The sequence below is a fragment of the Muscardinus avellanarius genome, assembly GCF_963383645.1.
Source record: "Muscardinus avellanarius genome assembly, chromosome: 3".
In the NCBI taxonomy this organism is placed as follows: Eukaryota; Metazoa; Chordata; class Mammalia; order Rodentia; family Gliridae; genus Muscardinus; species Muscardinus avellanarius.
In genome coordinates this window covers 55,688,546-55,707,972 of record NC_137788.1, presented here as the reverse complement: position 1 = coordinate 55,707,972, position 19,427 = coordinate 55,688,546, and positions in this window count along the sequence as shown.

The following is a 19,427-nucleotide window of genomic DNA, read 5'->3' as shown; positions in this document are numbered from 1 at the left end:
CACACACACACACATATATATATATATATATATAAAACATTTCAAGAATCATCCCATTGAATAACATATAGTAATTATCTCATTTGTTATTTTAAAGGAAGTAGTCACTAATTGCGGTCTATACTTGTCCATCATGGTAGGCACTAGTCACAGGTAGCAAGTTGAGTTTAAATTACTTAAAATTAAATGAAAAACTCAGTTCCTCATTTCTACTAGCCACACTTCAGGGACTCAATGGCCACGTGTAACTAGTGGCTATTATATTGGACAGTGCAGTAGTGGACATTTCCCTTAGTGTAGTAGACATTCCCCTTAGTGTAGTAAGTTCTATTGGGCAGCACTGGCCTCCAAAAACTATTGAGCAACCAGTAAGATATTGATTATAACCAAATGAAGATTACTTCAGATAAAATATTAAGAGAATTAAAAACAGGTTTTATAATTTATACACACACACATACCACAATGGCAAGACGTAAAAATTCAGGTTCATTCATTCATTCATTCATTCATCTTTTTTAGTACCTACCAATGTCAGTATCATTCTGGGTAGGTACTGGGGAATCAGAGATGAATTAGACCTGTTTCCTGATATTGGGGAACTTGTCCTCCATTAGGAGAAGGAAGAGAAAGGAGGAGTATGTGCATTACAATATCACAGGGCTCTAATAGAAATCTGCTTGGGGTACTGTTGGGTTATATGGCAAAGAAAGCTCTCCCCAAACCAAAGCCATCCATTTTACCCCAGGAAAAGGAATCAGCTAAGGCATTCTAGAGGAAGACCTATTTGACTTGACTCTTTCAAAAGGTACACTGGCTTGCTAGGCAGTCTGAGGGAGAGGGAAAGAGAATATGTGTGGACAACTAAGCGTTACTTAAGATTCAAGACCTACTTGGCTTTGTAGAATCAGAGTTTAGAACTCTACACATGCTTTTGGGCCTGAATTAAACCAAGCAATGTGTGTGCAGAAGAGCAGGAGATATAAATGGGAGTTGGGTTGCATGCTGCGTTAGGCAAAGTTTGAGGCTCAAGTGTGAGAAGTAGATCATTTGCTATGTAATAGAATTTAGATTTAAACTTGCAGTGAATGTGAGGACCACTGGAAGATTTTAAACAGAAACAGGAGAAAAGATCAGAAGGAAATACTAATAATAGTAGGGTTAAAGTTTTTCTTTATGGTTGTTAGTGATTTTCTATTTTTTTTACATCGTCTTAAAAGTCTTTCGTGATGTGGGGATATTTGTTTCATTAATATAGTTGAAAATGAAAAGAAATAACCTTATTAGATTTATTTACTAATAAATAATAAACTTACTAGATTTTCTATTAATACTAATAATACTAATAATTTTCTATTAATACTAATAAACTTACTAGATTTTCATGATATATTTGGCAATGCTTTATGGTCATTTTGCATTATTGTATAATAGTAAAAACAATAAAATATTAACTACTAACTGTTGAGTTACTTTCTTGGACAAGGCACAGTTCTAAATATTTTATGTGCATGAATTAACTTCATCCTCAAAAGTCATATGAGGTAGCTCTTAATAACTGTTTTATATCCTTGCTAAAGAAATTGAGGAACTAAGAAGTGAAGCAACTTGTCCAACAATATAAGGATATCGAGTGGAAGAAAGAGGATATGAAAGCAAAACTATACTCTCAAAGCCCCAGATCATCCTTTTATTAAACTATACTGCAAATTCAGAATTTTTACCAGTTCATCCTGGTTTGCCATCAGTTGTTATAGTTTTTATATCAGTTGTTATATAGTTTTACTGTTCATAAGGCAGCCTCTAAGTTCAGGTGGAAGAGACAGAAATGTGTCTCAGTTTGAAGGAACCCAAAGATCAATCCCTGATATCTGTAAATCACTTTCACTTCCTTGAGATTTCTGCTCACACGCCTCTTTGCCAGAACACAGATTTGCACAGGTAAACGCTTAACTCATATTTGTAGAATGAATGAATGAATGAATTGGACATTTACTTTTTTTTAAAGATACATTTACTTGGCATGATAAGCTGACCAGACATAAACTCAACTACTGTTTTACTTTTCTCCTCCTCCTCCTCCTCCTCCTCCTCCTCCTCCTCCTCCTCCTCCTCCTCCTCCTCCTCCTCCTTCTTCTTCTTCGTAGTACTGGGGATGGAACCCAGGGACCTTCTACCTCCGGGCTACACCCCCAGACCTATTTTATATTTTATTTAGAAACAGGGTCTCTTAAGCCAGCTGAGGCTGGCTTTGAATCTGCAGGATCCTCCTCTCTCTGCCTCCCAAGCAAGGGGATTGCAAGCGTGCACCACATGCCCGGCTAAATTTATTTATTTTTAAAAATAATAAATAGGAGAAATGGAATTTGTATTATAATTTTCTGCTGAGAAAATTCAAGTCAAAATACTTTATTCTCCAAGTATTCTAGATGTCCAAATGTTACTAGTTGATCTGTAGATATTATTAATGGCAAGTAGGTCTCTGGATAGACTATTACTAAGCCTGATCTAAGTAGTCAAAATGCATGCATGTCACCATCGCTATGAACCACATTATGGTGTAAGACTACAATGCACCAATATAGGCATTAAAATAGGCCGCATACAATGGAAAAATTTTTTAAATCTGAGGTTTGTGATGCCTTCAAAGGAACCACAGGATAAACCAAATATTTTAAATTATAGTCACCTACTTTGCTTCCCTGAAGAAGGCAAGGTTTATGAATGAGAAAAGATCTAACGGCCCCGTCTGGTGTTAGAAAGTAAGGATAGAAGCCAAGAGAAAATCGAAGACTATATTTGTACAACTGAAAACTCTCCAAACATTTTTCTTTAAAATAATATGTGTAACTTTGGGTTGTAGTGGACCTTAATTACCTATTTCAAATTGGTATATTTATTTTAAATTGAAATAATAGTACTTATAAGTTCCACTGTGAAGTTTTGACATAAAACACTGATTAGCTTGCTCAGATCCTATAAACATTTAAATATGCACTGTACAGTCTTTGTGTTTTGAATAACTGGGGTATTTAGAAATATTAGAAAAAGTATTATAATAAATCTATCCTTACCTGTAAAGCAAGTAAGATGCTGCTCAGTGTATAGCTTGTATTCCACTTAGCGGGATCATCCAAGAAATTTATACAGGGCTGACCAGTAAGTGGGTCTACTGCATTAAAATAATATATTAATATCAATATATAACATGAAATTACTGCTTAAAATGTATAAATATTGAAATGGCAAACCAGGACAATTATTCGCATCAACTCTTCCTACTTCTCTCTCTGATGAGGCATGCTACGCCCATCCTAGCCCCAACCCCTTGCATATCGTTGTACCTGATTACATGGGTGCGCGTGCTATTTTTCCTAACCTTCTTTCTGGTAGATGTGGCTATGTTACTGAGCTTTAAACTTGAGATATAAATGTGCAATTTCTGGGTCATTTTTGCTCAACAAAGATATTATATCCTCTTTTATTTATTCTCTTTCTTTCTTTCTTTTTATTTTTTATTTTTGTCTGGGGATGAAACCCAGGGGCATTTGACCTCCAAGCTTCATCCCCTGCCCTAATTTTTATTCTTTATTTTGAAACAGGGTCTCACTAAGTTGCAGAGGGCCTCACTAAGTAGCTGAGGCTGTCGCGAACCGGGATCCTCCCATCTCAGCGAACAGCAATCCTCTGGTCTCAGCCTCCTCCGGAATGCTGAGATTACAAGCATGTGCCACCACGCCCAGCTACACAAAAATATCTTTATTGTGAGTTTATTCCCCACAGCAAAGTGCTGCCTGCTTAGAGGAACAGAGACTGTAACCACTCTGAGGTTAGGATTTAGAAAGAAAGAGTGCTAAAAAGGTTCTGGGTCAAGCATCCCTCCCCCTATCTCCCCAGTGAGATAAGTTGCTTCCCCTGGGAGAAATAAGGGAGGAAAAAGAGCATTCACTAGTTTTCCCGTACTTTTCCCTTCTAAAGGCAGAAATTCCTTTTACTCCAACAATATACCCCATTGAACTTAATCCAGTAATGTCTTAAGTATTTTAAATAAAAATGACACATGTACACAATGTCTTGTGTAACCAATTTCAAAAACAGGTTACAATTACAAAAACACTAAAATTTTGAAAAATTACATAAGAAAATAGAAAGTAAAATGTGATTGTTCTTTCTTACCAATTCATCTCTTCAGAGATATTACTAGCTGGTCTATTCAAACAGATAATTATATTTTACACATTGTGGTTCAAAGTAGGTTTTTTTTTTTTTTTTTTTTTTTTTTTTTTTTGGTAGTACTGGGGGTTCCTGGAAACCCTTCTACCTCTAGGCTACACTCCCAGACCTATTTTATATTTTCATTTGGAAACAGGGTCTCTTAAGCCAGCGCGGCTGGCTTCAAACCTGTGTGATCCTCCTGTCTCTGCCTCCCAAGCACAGGGATTACAAGCACGCACCACCATGCCCGGCTAAACTAGTTTCAACTTAGCAATAAATTGTCAACATGTTTCTAGACACAAATATCAACAAAATATTGGAGCACCTACTATGTGGCAAGGAATGAAGATTCTAGGGACAGAGCGATGACACAAAGGCCCACCTTTCATAGCTCTTTGTTTTGCTTAGAGGCAATACGTATCACAGAGATGTTTCACTTTGATATTTCTCTATTAATGGACACTGAGGTTACAGCAGAGCCCCTGCATCCATGGGACTGGCATCTATAGATTCAATTAACCATGGCTTGAAATATTCAGAAAACAAAGGCATCTGTACTGAACATGAACAGGCTTTTTTTCCTGACATTATTCTGTAAATAATCAAGGATATAATTTACAGAGCATCTAAGTTGTGTTAGGTATTCTAAGTGATCTAGAGGTGATTTTAAGTATATAGGAGAATGCGCATAAATTATAAGCAAATACTACACCATTTGAGGGACTTGAATATCTATGGCCTGTGGTACCCAAGGAGTAGGAGCCAGAGGGAAGCGCGTCATGTACTGTGTGCCTGTATGTTTGTATAACTTTGAATCTCACTATGATGTATAATTATGATGTGCCATTAAAAGTGCATTTTAAAAAGAAATTAAATAAGCTGGGCGTGGTGGCACATGCTTGTAATCCCCGCGCTTGGGAGGCTGAGACAGGAGGATCGCGCAGGTTCGAAGCCAGCCTCAGCTGCTCAGTGAGGCTCTCAGCAACTCAGTGAGACCCTGTTTCCAAATAAAGTATAAAAAAGGTCTGGGAGTATAGCCCGGAGGTAGAAAGCCTCTGGGTTCCACCCCCAGTACAAAAAAAAAAATAATAAATAGAAGATCGTAAATACCAAACAAAAAATTGTATGCAGTTTAAGATGTCATGGTTTCCCAATAGTTCCTGCATTTATTATACTTTATCATACTTTCTCACCAAGCCCATTGATTTTTTATTGTGGTACTGGGGATGGAACCCAGACACATTCTACCTCTGAGCTACACCTCAGCCCCATTTTTTATTCTTTATTTTGAAACAGTGTCTCACTGAGTTGCAAAGGGCGTCACTAAGTAGCTGAGGCTGTCCATGAACTGCAATCCTCCCGTTTCAGCCTCAAATGCTGGGATTACAAGCGTGTGCCACCATGCCTGATTCCCATAAAAATTACTCCATTAGCTTGTCTTCCTTTGTACAATTTAAAAAATTTTAAATTTATCCAATATAAATTGGATAGCACACATCTGTAATCCCAGTACTAGGGAGGCCAAGATGGAGGGTCATAGGTTCAAGGTCATTGTGCAATAACTTAGGAAGACCTGTTTCAAAAATAAAAGGGCTGGGAGTATAGCTCAAAGTTAGAATGCCTCTGGGTTCAACCTCCAGTACCATAAAACACACACACACACACACACATACACACACGCGCGTGCGCACACACACACATATATGTATACATATACATATATATTAAATTTTTTTAATTTGCAATTCCGCAGGAATTTGCTTTGTATATAACTTGGTACAGCAATCTAACTTACTTTTTTCTAAGATGTTAATTTATCCAGTGTATCAGCTTTTGGTATTATCAAAATTATCAATATTGTCATCATATTGATGAAAATTAGATCAAACTAAAATATTGTTCAGTAAGGGATGGTTAAGTATAAGACTGAGCCATTTAAAATGATCTTTTTTTTTTTTTTGCGGTACTGGGGATGGACTCAGGGGCATTCTACCTCTGAGCTACACTCGCAGCCCTATTTTTTATCTTTATTTTGAAACAGGGTCTCACAGAGTTGCAGGGGCCTCACTAAGTAGCTGAAGCTGTCCGCAAACCCAGATCCTCCTGTCTCAGTCTCCCAAATGTAATGATCTTTTGAAGATTATATTATGCAGAAAAAATACTTATGTAACTTTAAATTAAAAAACTAGATACAAGACTTTATATGTAATAACCAATCGTGTAGACAATATATATGGAGAAAAAAATGAAATTAGGCAAAATATTAACAGTGGTATCTCTTCCCATTTGGATGCAAGGTGATTGCTAATTTTTTCTGCGGTTTAAAATTTTCCCCAATAAGCATTATTATTTTTACAATCATAATCAAATTGTTAAACACTAATAAGAAATACAATTTATAGTGGCAGACCCCCCCCTCCATGATAGAAATCTCATTTAGTCCTTACCATTTGGATGAAAAGGAATTGTTGTAAATTTCACAACTGGAGGGACAAGATTGTACTCTGATGTAAAAGTTATTGTCAGGTGTAAAGCTAATTCTATGAAATAGAAATAAACAGTTTTACTGATTAACTTAACACTTTAACACTGGAGTCTTTCTTGTTAAGTTCCCCATTATTTGCTTAAGTAAATTACATCACAGGACATAAAATCCCTTTGGAATGTATAACAGACTCTTCACAACCTTAACTGCACTATTTTTCAGCTTCCTTTCCTGCTCCCTTGATTCCAATCCCCCCCACCCCTTCGGTACTGGGGATGGAACCCAGGGACATTGTATCTCTGAGCTACACCCCCAGCCCTACTATTTTAGTCCTTTTTTGAAACAGGGTCTCATTGAGTTGCAAAATACCGCTAAATTGCTGAAGCTGTCTGATCCTCCAGTCTTTACCTCCGGAATGCTGGGATTACAAGCATGCGCCACCATGCCCGACCTACTAACCCTTTTTTTCCTTCCTTCCTTCCTCCCTCCCTTCCTCCCTTCCTCCCTCCCTCCCTCCCTCTCTCTCCCTCCCTCTCTCCCCCTCCCTCTCTCCCTTCCTATTCTGAGGATTAAACTCAGGTGCATTCTACTTCCAAGCTGTACCCCCAGCCATTTTTAATTTTTGTTTTGAAACAGGGTTTTGATAGGTTACTAAGAGTGTTGTTACATTGGCGAGGCTGTCCTCAAATCTAGTCACGGCATAATTAAAAAAATAAAAGTAGAATGATATTGCAAATACAAACCATGCCAAATTGAATTTTTTAGACCTTTAAGTTCAGCTTCCCACGTCAGCATATCTTCACTTACAGGAAAGGCTGTAACACCCTTTAATTAAAGAGACAAAAGATTACTTACTGCATTTTTGAGAAATCAGATACCAGGTTATACTGAATTAAAAAACTTTATTTTTTTTTCTTGATCAGTTTATTTAGTTGTTGATTTAGGGAGGTGATGTCTTATTGCATGGACGTGAAGGTGGAGTCCAGGAAGAATAAATTAAAAATAAGTGAAATCACAAGTGTGAGTATATCAAGATTGGGAGAGCTTACATTGACTCACTGTAAGTTAATAGCCAACTTAAGATTCAAATTAGAAAAGAAAGGAATAGTTGGAGAGCACATGTTACTCTCAAGATTTTTTAAAAAAGCTATATGGATATGATACAGAAGGCATAAAGTAGGGATATTTTAAAAAAATAAATCCAGAATGTTACTTGCACATAAGAACTCTTTTTCCTACTTGGGGTATTGTTCCAATGGAGACAAGAATGTATTTCATAGAACACTTACCAATTATGTTGAAGAGTGCACTTACATAATTCAATACATACTTCTGAGCAAATGCATGGTTATTAATTATGTTAAGAGTTTGCCTGGATGAACATGATTTCTCTCTTATCTACCAAATATCTATGTGGTAGATAAGGGAGACTATATCCCTTCACTGAATTTTCTTTTACTAGAGAACTAAAGAACATGAAATCCAAGGGGTCATACCTCTGGGATCTTTCTTTCTTTTTACATTTTTATAGCAGGAGTTAAAGACAACAACAGCATTAAACTATAACTGACAGTACAACTGTTGGTAGGGCGCTACATCCTCCTTTTAAGGATGACTTTCTTTTATATCTTTTTCTAAGCACCCCTAGCTCCCCTTCTCATCCATTTTTATTCAGCCCGTGGCACCCACAAACATTGATAACTTCATTTGCAGTATGTGGGGTAAAGGGTATTGCTTTCCTCTGCGTTAAAATGATAAGAGAAAGGCTTTTATGTGTCATGCTGGTTAAAATTCACTAGACAGTAAGTAGTGGAAGACAGTAGTTAAAAGCAAGGGGTCTGGAGTGAGAAAACCCTGTCATGAAATCCTGGAGACCAGTCATTACCGAATCTGACTGAGCCTTATATTTCTGGTAGGTAAAACAAAATGCTAATTACTTCATAGTATTATAATTAATGACCATAACCTGCACCTACTAGCGACTTACGACTTGATAGGCGCTAATACTCAGGGTTTAAAACGGCAACAAATTACTCAGCACAACAATATTGTTAGCCATCATTATCTTGAAGTAATAATAAGTATTATGAAATCGGTTTGGCAAATAACAAGTTGTGGTAGCTCAGGTTTAATTAAATCATGATTTATAGATTAAACTGATTCTTAAAAATCATTGAAAAAAATCACTGCCCAATTAAATAAATCGCTTCCCGTCCCCAGCACTTACCTCATACTTGTTCTCGGTCAACTCTCGAAATTCCCTTTCTAGCAAAAGGTAAGCTCTGGTGTACATGGCGAGGCAGCAGCAGGTCCGTCCCTGCTCCCCTACTCCTCGGTTTCACTCTGAGCCACTTGTCTTGAGGTATCTGTCACCCTCCCACACCGACTAAACTGAAGATGTGACTTGCTTTCTGAAATCTCAGAACGTTCTCAAGATAAACGGCCTCTGAGCTGGGGACAAAATTACTTTCGTTTCCTCCTCTGAACCTGTAAACGAGCACTTCCTGAAGGAAAACTGAGATTTTTTTTTTTTTTTTTTTCATCTGTGGTGCATCTCTGCAGTACCAGCTCACACTCCCAGAGACAATTTTAGATTGAACAAGCCTGTGTCGTCAGCGCATCAAGTGGGTGTGAGAAGTGTCAGCCAAGGCGCTGGCAGTCCCAGCAAGTTGTTTTTTCCACCGCCCAGGTGTAACTTGGTGTCCGCTTAGCTGGAGTAAGCGAATCGGTTGCTAAGCAACAGGACTCCGCGGGAAAGTAGAGAGCGGATGGGAGGCGGGCCGCCTTTATCCAATCACCGACAGGGTGTAGAGCTCTGGATACCTCCGCAGCCAATCAACAAACAGTTTCATTTTGAGAGGCCAATGAAATCCATGGTCAAGCCGGTACTACTCCTCAGCCCACAGGCTTGGACTCTACAAGGTAAAGAAGGTCTGCAGGGAGATCCCAGGACTCAGCGTGGACGTCACAGAAACCTGCATACAAGTGCTTTTCGGAAATTATCTTTCCTTTTTCTTTATCAGGGACTGGAGAAATCAGTGCCCAATAGGTACTACTTTGTATCTATTCATGATAGTTTAATTTACATGTCGAGTATTCATAGTGCGATCTCATACATTAGCTTATCATCGAGTCCTACAAGGATCCTGGGAGAATGCTCCCGCACTAGGGATCTGAATAAAATTCCTGAGATCCGCATCTCTTTTTGTGCTTGCTGTTCTGTTTTCTGCCTAGGCATGCACTACACTCTCCCCCTTCACTCATCTTCATTTTGTAAAATTATCCCGAAGAAGAAATTAGGCTTCGTTCGTTTCCCCCAAGGGATCCTACACGTGCCCCCTCGTTAGCATTTATCACCTTGCATCAAAATTGCCTTTTGTATTTTCCACCAAACTGAACTACTGAAAGTAGCTAGTGCCAACAACAGAGCCTCGCATCTCTGTTCTAATTTTCCCGTTAAAGTATCAACTAGGATCTGAGATTGGATTTTGTTTTGGCTCCTCTTTTCATTCTATTAGATTTTAACTTCCACTTACGTAGGACTGGATATGATGGACCCTGAGAGTGAAGAGAGAAGAGGGTGGACCCAGTCTGGAGACCCTAACGAGGCTTCTCAATGATACCACTGGTTCTGCAGTACTGTGACAGTAAATGCAGAGTCCTTTGTGTTAAAGAAAAATTATTAATTTTTTTTGTGTGTTGTACTGGAGATTGAACATATGGGTGCTCTACCTCTGAGTTATATCCCCAGCCTTTTTAATTTAAAAAAAAATTTTGAAACCGAGTCTTGCTAAGTTACTACATGCTAGCCTTGAACCTGAAAAAAATTAATATTTAGATTTATCATGTACAACATGAAATATATATATTGTAGAATGGCTAAATAGAGCTAATGAACATATGTATCACCCCATATACTCATTTTTATAAGAATACTTAAAAATATATTTTTATAAGAATATTTAAAATTCTTTTAGTAATTTTTAAGAATCTAATACATTGTTATTAACTGTAGTCCCCATGCTGTACAATAAAAATCCTTTGTCTTTTGTTTAGAATATTGTTCTAGGGAAAGTTTGTTATAGTAAAACTATACAAAGAAAAAGAAAAAAACATTCTTTGTTATGAATTTTTAGATAGTGACCTTTGTGTAATATTCAAATGCAATGAAAACCAAGTTGGAAAATTAAAAAAAATTTTTTTCAGTACTGGGGGTGGGACACCACAGTACACCACAGCCCTATATTTTATTATTTGTTTTGAGACAGGGTCTCACTGAGTTGCAAAGGGCCTCACTAAGTAGTAGCTGAGGCCATCCTTGAACCGTGATTCTCCTGTCTCAGACTCCCAAATGCTGGGATTACAAGGGTGCGCCACCACGCCCGACAGTAAATTTTTATATGTCTCCTCCTGCAACCTATAGTCCTACCTTGACTTTTCAGTACTAATCTACCCAAACGTCTGGTTGTCTCCTAGCTGTCCCAAAGACATTTCAAACTCAAAAGTCTAAAAATAAATCATTACCATTCTGCCAGAGCCGGCTGGCAAAAGTACGGGTTCTGAAGAGAGGCGTGAGGATGAAGAATTCAACTCTAAGAATTTGGTTCTCGGAATATTTAATTTATTTTAACGTGGGAGGGTCTTCCAGCCTACTATCCCTACTGGCCGACCCCTGTTCTTGTCAATATCTCTACTGGTCGACGACTATGCCTGGGTCAGTCTTCTCTATTGCGCCAACACTGGCTTTGTTTTTCCAGAGGTATTTATACAGTTACAGGCTAATCAACATCCTTGTGCTACCACCACCAGAATACAATAAAGACCAACTCAAAGCACATATATTACAGATAGGTTAATCAGTACCCTCGTGCCATCACCATCTGATCTTCTCCCAGACCTTTAATTCTGAACTTTCCATGACCCTAAACCTTGTTGACTCTGGCGGAAGGACAGTCAGCTGAATCAGAAAAATTAATCTAAGGAAAAGCCTTAATGGCTCCCCACACCATTCCTCCCAAACCAGCCTTCTATCTTAGTTTGCAAAATTTCTAGGCTAGAAACCTGAAATCATCCCTGTCTCCTCTTCTTTCTGGCTGACTTTCACTCCTGCACCAAGACATGCTGCTTTGATAACTCCCCAAGCCTTTCCATCAGTCTTGTCATCACTTGCATGGATACAGAACATCTTTGTACTGCACCTGCTGCCTCCACACTTGCCTGCTGTAGTATTTATATTAATATGTGATCATGGAATTCTCTGCTTAAAATACTTCAGGGGAGCCCCTTCATCTCCCACAGTTTACCCTATCTTCATCTTCAGCATTTTAAATGTGGGTTGAATTCTAGGGGTGTGTGGTAGGGTGGCTGAAATTATGGGTGACTTTATATGTATCCACATTTGTATGTGTATGTGTAACCATGGATTTTTCTTCTTTTTTGCATAACGGGGTTCATAGAGTTCATTAATTTTAACAGTATGCAACATAAAAAGCATAAGAAACCATGCACTACAGAGTTAAATCCAAGACTCTTGGCATGACAGTATAAAATATTCCATAATTTTAGCTAGGTGTGGTGGTGCACAGTGGTAATCCCAGTACTTGGGAGGTTGACACAGGAGAATTACAGGTTCAAAGACAGCCTCAGCAATATAGTGAGATTCTCAGCAACCTAGTGTGACCCTTTTTCAAAATAAACAATAAAAAGTGTTGGAGGTATAGCTCGAAGGTTGAATGCCCCAGCTTGAATCCCCAGTACTACATACACATACAAAAATAATATTATTCCTCTCTACCCCTTTCCTTTATCGATGCCTACTCTGCTTCAGACTTGAGGTACCAACACTATTGAACTACATGTCTTTATCCTGTATGTACCATTTCCCTGACTTAAGCCATCTTTTCTACTTGGGCTTTCTTTTTCTTCTTTATCTGATTATAAACTCTTACACTTTCAAAGCAAATAAATTCCTCTTGAAGCCTTCTTGAACCACCAGGATAGGTTGTGTTTTTTATTTGATCTGGCTGTCTTTTTTTTGTATTATTTTTAATATAAAATATACATATTTTTACTACATATGTATTTGTGGTACTGGGTATTGAACCCAGGGGCATTCTACCTCTGAGCTACACTCACAGCCATATTTTATTCTTTTTTTTTCTCTCTCTTCTTTTTGGAAACAGAGTCTCACTAAGTTGCAGAGGGTCTCACTAAGTTGCTGAAGTTGATCCCAAGTGCTGAGATTATAAATTTGTGCCACCATGCTCAGCTTTCTATATTATTTTAAAACTGTTTGCTTATGGAATTTTCTTGCCCATTAGAATGTAAGTTCCTACAAGCATGATGACTGTGAGTGCTTTGATGACTTGCAAGGATTGCTCTCCCCTGAGCAGAGAATCTAGTCAAGCTATGCCTTATCAGATGGATGGAATTGTGGGTTAATAAATGGATATTGTTTTAAAATACTTAGTCTATGGTAAAGGTTGAGTATTCTTCATCTGAAATGCTTGTAATCCCCGTGCTTGGGAGGCAGAGACAGGAGGGTCTCACAGGTTTGAAGCCAGCCTCGCTGGCTTAAGAGACTCTGTTTCCAAATAAAAATATAAAATAGGTCTGGGAGTATAGCCCGGAGGTAGAAGGGTTCCATCCCCAGTACCACCAAAAAAACAAACAAAAAACAAACAAACAAACAAAAAATCTGAAACTAAATTTTATTTTGGCACTCAAACAGTTTTGGATTTTAGAGTATTTCAGATTTCCAATTTTTGGGTTAAGAATGTTCAACCTGCATTTTGTTACACAGCAATAGATAACTAATGCAACTTCTATTTAGAACACATAGCTGTTGCCAGGCGTGGTGGCGCACGCTCGTAATCCCAGCATTTGGGAGGTGGAGACCAGAGGATCTTGGTTCGCAGATGGCCTCCGCTGCATAGTGAGGTCCTACTGCATAGCGAGGTCCTCCGCAACTTAGTGAGACCCTGTTTCAAAATAAAGAATAAAAAATAGGGCAGGGGGTGAAGCTCGGAGGTCAAATGCCCCCGGGTTCTATCCCCAGACCCACGTACACACACACACACACACACACACACACACACAAAATAGAACATATAGTTATTGATTAAGACAAGTCATATGGCAAAAGATTGGTGACCCAGGGTTGGGTTTACCCTGATTTAGTGTGAAAAGAATCTGAAAGCAGTTAATAGACATTAATGTATGCCTTTTGATAGGGGAAGAGGATAAATACGAACAAAGAATCTTTAAAATTAAGATGAAACTAAGGCTCACATACAAATTTTCATCATCCTGAGTGAGAAAGGCAATGGACAGTGTCATTATTTAGCATTTGCAATGTTACTAAGGCTGTTTCCAGCTTTAAAACCAGGCATCCCTTCCCCCTCTCTCTTTTTTAAATAATTCTCTCCCTCAGGACTTGCACAGATGTTTTCATTTTACTTAAACTAAAAGACTGTTTTCTTCATCCACTAGGAATATGTACCAGTACAAAGTGTTAACCTCGTGTGGATTTGAACCCCCATCCTCAAGAGCAAAAGGAGGTGGGGAGAACCGCCAAATGTCAACTCAGCTGCGAGAAGTGTTTTAAATCAGATTTTGACGTATGTTACGCTGTTAACTAGAAAATGAAGTGCAGCACACATGCTTCAAGTAACTTTGGTTCCAAATCATATGATCCCTCCTTTGTCTCGAAGACCTTTTGATGTGTGTTCCCAATATTGAGTTCCTCTGTTTTTAATAATCTTATATTCTTTCCTCAATATAAATGCCATGAAAAATACTGAATGCTAATCTTCAAAGATCAAACAGGAAGAAAGAGGTGGACAGCATAGTTCAGTGACTTGAATTCCTGAAATTTCTTATTTGCAAAATTTTTTTCACTTATAAATACCTCAGTGAAAGGAATGCTCAGTTGCTCTTGTTAAAGTTGAAGCTGTACGCTTCCCCACATCTCAGAGTTATATTAATTATAAAATAATTATATATAGTCCTGTATGGCACCTGAGACGCAGGGCCACTTACCATTTGGGTCTACCTAACCCAGAAGAACTCAGAGTCAATAAACAATGGCTTTGATTTTGCCATCTTGACTTCAACTAGGGTGACCAATAGGCCTGGTGTGCATAGGACAGACTTTTCAGTGCTAAGACTGGGATAGTCTCTGGACAACTGACACAGTGTATCACTCTAGCTTGGTCCTCAGGGGACTTTTTGAAGTAAAAATTGTATAATGACTTGGTAAAAGCTTTCTATTTGCTTTTGGAGCTTGGTGTTTAAGGGAACCCAATTTGTTTTCAATTTGCTTTTTTATGGCAGGCTGGTGCCTCAATCCCTGTAGTCAAAGTTATATAAAGTCATGCTCAGAGTGCTGTTGGGAGAGGACCCCGGAGGTGTCTGTGATAAAGGAGTCTGGCATCTTCCTGGATATGTCACATGTGCTGAAGTGTTTTAAGAGTCGGGTCAGCTTGGGTTTCATTTCCCCACTTGAAAATTCTACCCTTTGAGAGATGCCGCATTTTAAAATACCTAGGTTCAACCGTGGCTGCTATATGGATGCACATGCGTGTTTAAAAGGTGCAATTATCCCAGGCTTCCTTCACATATATCAGCTGGATAGACCTTTTCACAGTATTCTCAGCTGCCCCCAGGGGTAATTCTAGAAATTCGACGTGGGAGAGGCTCTGAGGTGGCAGCTGTCACGGAAGGGTGTAAAGGGTGACATATGATTCAGGAATGGCTTGGAGATGTGTTTTGAAGCTGTTTTTACTTAGCGTATGTTTATTGGGGGTGGTTTGAAGGGAGATGTTGGAAATTATCAAGAGGCGAAGCCCACCCCCCACCTCTTTGGCCCCAGTGAGGGGTGTTCTATGTTATGGCATACACATGAATAATTAAAGAGAATATTTTGTGCTCTATTTGCCACATTAGAAAAGAATGTATCCCTTTATAAAAATTGTTTAAAACATATTGAATAGCAATGTTGTTACCACTTTTGGGGAAACTACCATGTGCCAGATACTTTTTATGTGATTATATACAGTCTCATTAAATGCTTATATCAATTCTGAATGATTGATATTACAGAAAAGTTACAAAATTGTCTAGATAACATTTTTGGGAGCTTTGTGTCAGGTGCTTTTATCTGCAATTAGCCTTAATTAGTTCATTTAAATCTCATAATAATCCTATGATATAGATACTTTTCAGACGAAGAACCGGCAACTTGGCAACTAATCTAATTCAGTAAGTGAAAGAGAGAATTTTAAGGTTCAACCATCTGACTTCAGAACCCTCCTTTTTGTTATTAGTGGTGGTGGTAGTTTTGGTGGTTGTTGGAATTGAACCCAAAGACTCAAAAAACACACTAAATACAGAACTATTTAAATACTATGTTTAATTTATACCCTTTGATGGGTAAGAAAATAGTGACTACCTTATTTACTGAAAGTCAGCCAGCTTATTTTCCAGTGCACTTGAAAAATACCTGCTTTATGGTCCAATTCTTCTCAACCAGGTTCTAGGAAAGAGAAGGACCTAGAGATACAGTATTGGATTCATATTTTTGCAGAATATGAGTGTGTGTGTGTGTGTGTGTGTGTGTGTGTGTGTGTGTGTGGTGTTAGTTACTGGGGATTAAACCCAGTGACATTTTACCTCTAGGCTACACCCCCAGCCATATTTTTAAATTTTATTTTAAATCAGGGTCTCACTAAGTTACAACACACTGGCCTAGAACCTCATGTCTCAGTCTCCCAAGTACTGGGATTATAGGTGTGCATCACCACTCCCAGATTCTAGGAGATTTTAAGGCAATTTTTTTGACCCATTCTGGGGTAGTCCCAAGACGTTACAATTTTTAGACTATTATTATATGCACCCAGTTTGGCAATGATTACCTAGCGTGGGGATGCCTAATAAACTTCACTTCTAGAAATGAATGGAAGGTTGTCCAGTCAAGGGTGTTGAATATTTTAAGGCTAAATGTGAACTCAGCTGGTAAGGATACCTTGGCGTGCCTTCCCACAGGCAGGGGGGGCATCCTTGTCTCTGCAGTCAGGTTTGGCTTCAGAATTTGTACTAACCAAGAGGCTATGATGACACAGGTGAATCAGAGCAGAAGCTTTCTGAATGAATGTTTCATTTCTGCCTCCTGCTCTCTGCTGGTCCCGTGAGATCAGCTTGTCCTTCAGAGGCCCAGGAGCAGGGCTGCTGCAGCTGACCCACCTTTGCTGACAGACAATAGTGAGACCCATTTCTGATGCCAGGTCCATTTGTTTCTAAAGCAGGGGTGGGTTGCTGGGCCTCTTCCTTAGTGCATTTGTGTTTAGATGTACACACATAAGCACAAGTTCACAAAGATCGACATTTAGGCTACTTTTTTTTTTTTTTCTTTTTTGTGTTACTGGGGGTGGAACCCAAGGGCTTTTCTACCTCTGGGCTATACTCCCAGACCTATATTATACTTTATTTGCAAACAGGGTCTCACTAAGTTGCTGAGAGCCTCACTAAGTAGCTGAGGCTGGCTTCGAACTTGTGTGATCCCCCTGTCTCAGCCTCCCAAGCGCTGGGATTACAAGTGTGCGCCACCACGCCCAGCTAGGCTACTTTCTTTTAAATGGATATTCTATGAATTTTTATTTCAGCATGTCATTCTTACAGTTTTGGAAGTACCAGTAATATCTTATTTTATTTATTTATTTTGGTAGTGGGGTTTCTGGAAGCTTTTCTACCTCCGGGCTACACTCCCAGACCTATTTTTACATTTTTATGTGGAAACAGGGGACTCCTAAGCCAGCGGGTGCAGCTGGCTTTGAACCTGCGCGATCCTCCTGTCTCTGCCTCCCAAGTGCGGGGATTACAAGCGTGCACCACCACGCCCGGCTGTAATATCTAATTTTAAAGAAGGTACTTCCTTTAATTTAGCCATTCTAGGAGAAGAAGACTATTTACTCACATAGTCACTTCGGTAAGGATATGCATCCTACCAGCCTGGTCAGCAAATGTTATGGTACTCATTTGTGAATAAGCGATTCATAGGTGCTTAGGGTTCAACGAGCCATAAATATGTCAGCAGACTTTCTCCCTGAATGTCTCTATGTTTTTAAGTCTTCCCAGCCTAATTTCCCCGAGGATTACAATTGACCTCGAGGGCTTTGATGGTTTGTAAGGCTCGCCCTCCCCTGAGTTAAGTGTCCTAATACCTGGCATTTATGGCAACAAACTGTAGCTACAGTCTTATTTGGGCTGAAAAGAGCCACTTCCTTATGTGTGTGCTTCTTGCTCCCTTTGTTTCCCTGACCTAGCACTTCTTCCTTAGCATTGCAGCTATTGGCTAAACAGAAGTGCTCTAGAAATTAGGAAGAACATGAGCTTCCGCCCAGTACCCATTGGGCCCCCTTTTGGGTGGAACCCAGAGGCTTTCTACCTCTGGTCTATATTCCTAGGCCTTTTTTAAACTTTATTTGGAAACAGGGTCTCACTAAGTTGCTGATAGCCTCACTCAGTAGCTGAGGCTGGTTTCAAACCTGTGCGATCCTCCTGTCTCAGCCTCCCAAGCGCGGGGATTACAAGCGTGCGCCACCATGCCCGGCTTTTTTTTTTTTTTTTTTTTTTGTGGTGTTGAGGATGGAACCTAGGGGCCTTCTACCTCTGGGCTACACTCCCAGACCTATTTTATATTTTATTTGGAAACAGAGTCTCACTAAGTTGCTGAGAACCTCACTAAGTAGCTGAGGCTGGCTTTGAACCTGCACAATCATCCTGTCTTAGCCTCCCAAGTACTGGGATCACAAGTGTGGACCACCATGCCCCCACCATGCCACCATTGGGCCCCTTTTCTTTTCTCCCTGGAGCTTTCAGCCACACAGAGAGTCCAGCCTATGCAAGAAAGCGCTCATGACCAGCCAAGGGTTAATGGGCCACCACTGGCAGAAGGAACAGCCACAAGTGACCTATCTGGACAACTGGGTCACAGGAAAAACTGGAGGAAGAGGGGAGCCTCTGAGGCAGCTGTCTGCTGGGAGCTTACTAGGGCCCAGCTTTGCCCTGAGCAGAGTGACCTTCTATTCTTACGGATACTTCTGTTACTGGGCAACATTGAGGGATTTCTTTTTGTTATCATCCATCCAGGAGTCAAAGAGATGTACTAAGAAACAAGCTGTTTTGAGTTAGTCCCTATGAAGGGAGAAGGTTTTGGTTATTCTTCTAGAATAAGAGTCTTGGGTGAACCAGAAGAAGTGTGTGTGTGTGTGTGTGTGTGTGTGTGTGTGTGTGTGTTTTCTTTTTGGTAGTGCTCCCATGGTCTTGCACATACTAGACAAGTGCTCTGTCACTCATACCCCAGCCCTTTTTCTGACAGTTGCAATATATTTTTGGTATGTGATGCTGGGGATTGAACCCAGGGCTCCACATATGCTATGCAACCATTCTACCACTGAGCTATACCCCTAACCCTATTTATTTTTTATTTTGAGACAGAATCTCATTAAGTTGCTCAGTCTGGCCTTGAACTTGCTATCCTCCTGCCTCCTAAGCGGCTGAATTATAGGTGTGCTGTACCATGCTGGGCAAGAGATATATTCTTGACAAAGGCTAGGCTTGCTTTGTCCTTTTTTTTCTTTTTCCCAGCGCTGGGATGGAGGAAGGCCTGATACATGCCTGCAAGCACTCGACCACTGAGCTCTATCCCTAACCGTCCCTGTTCTTTTTC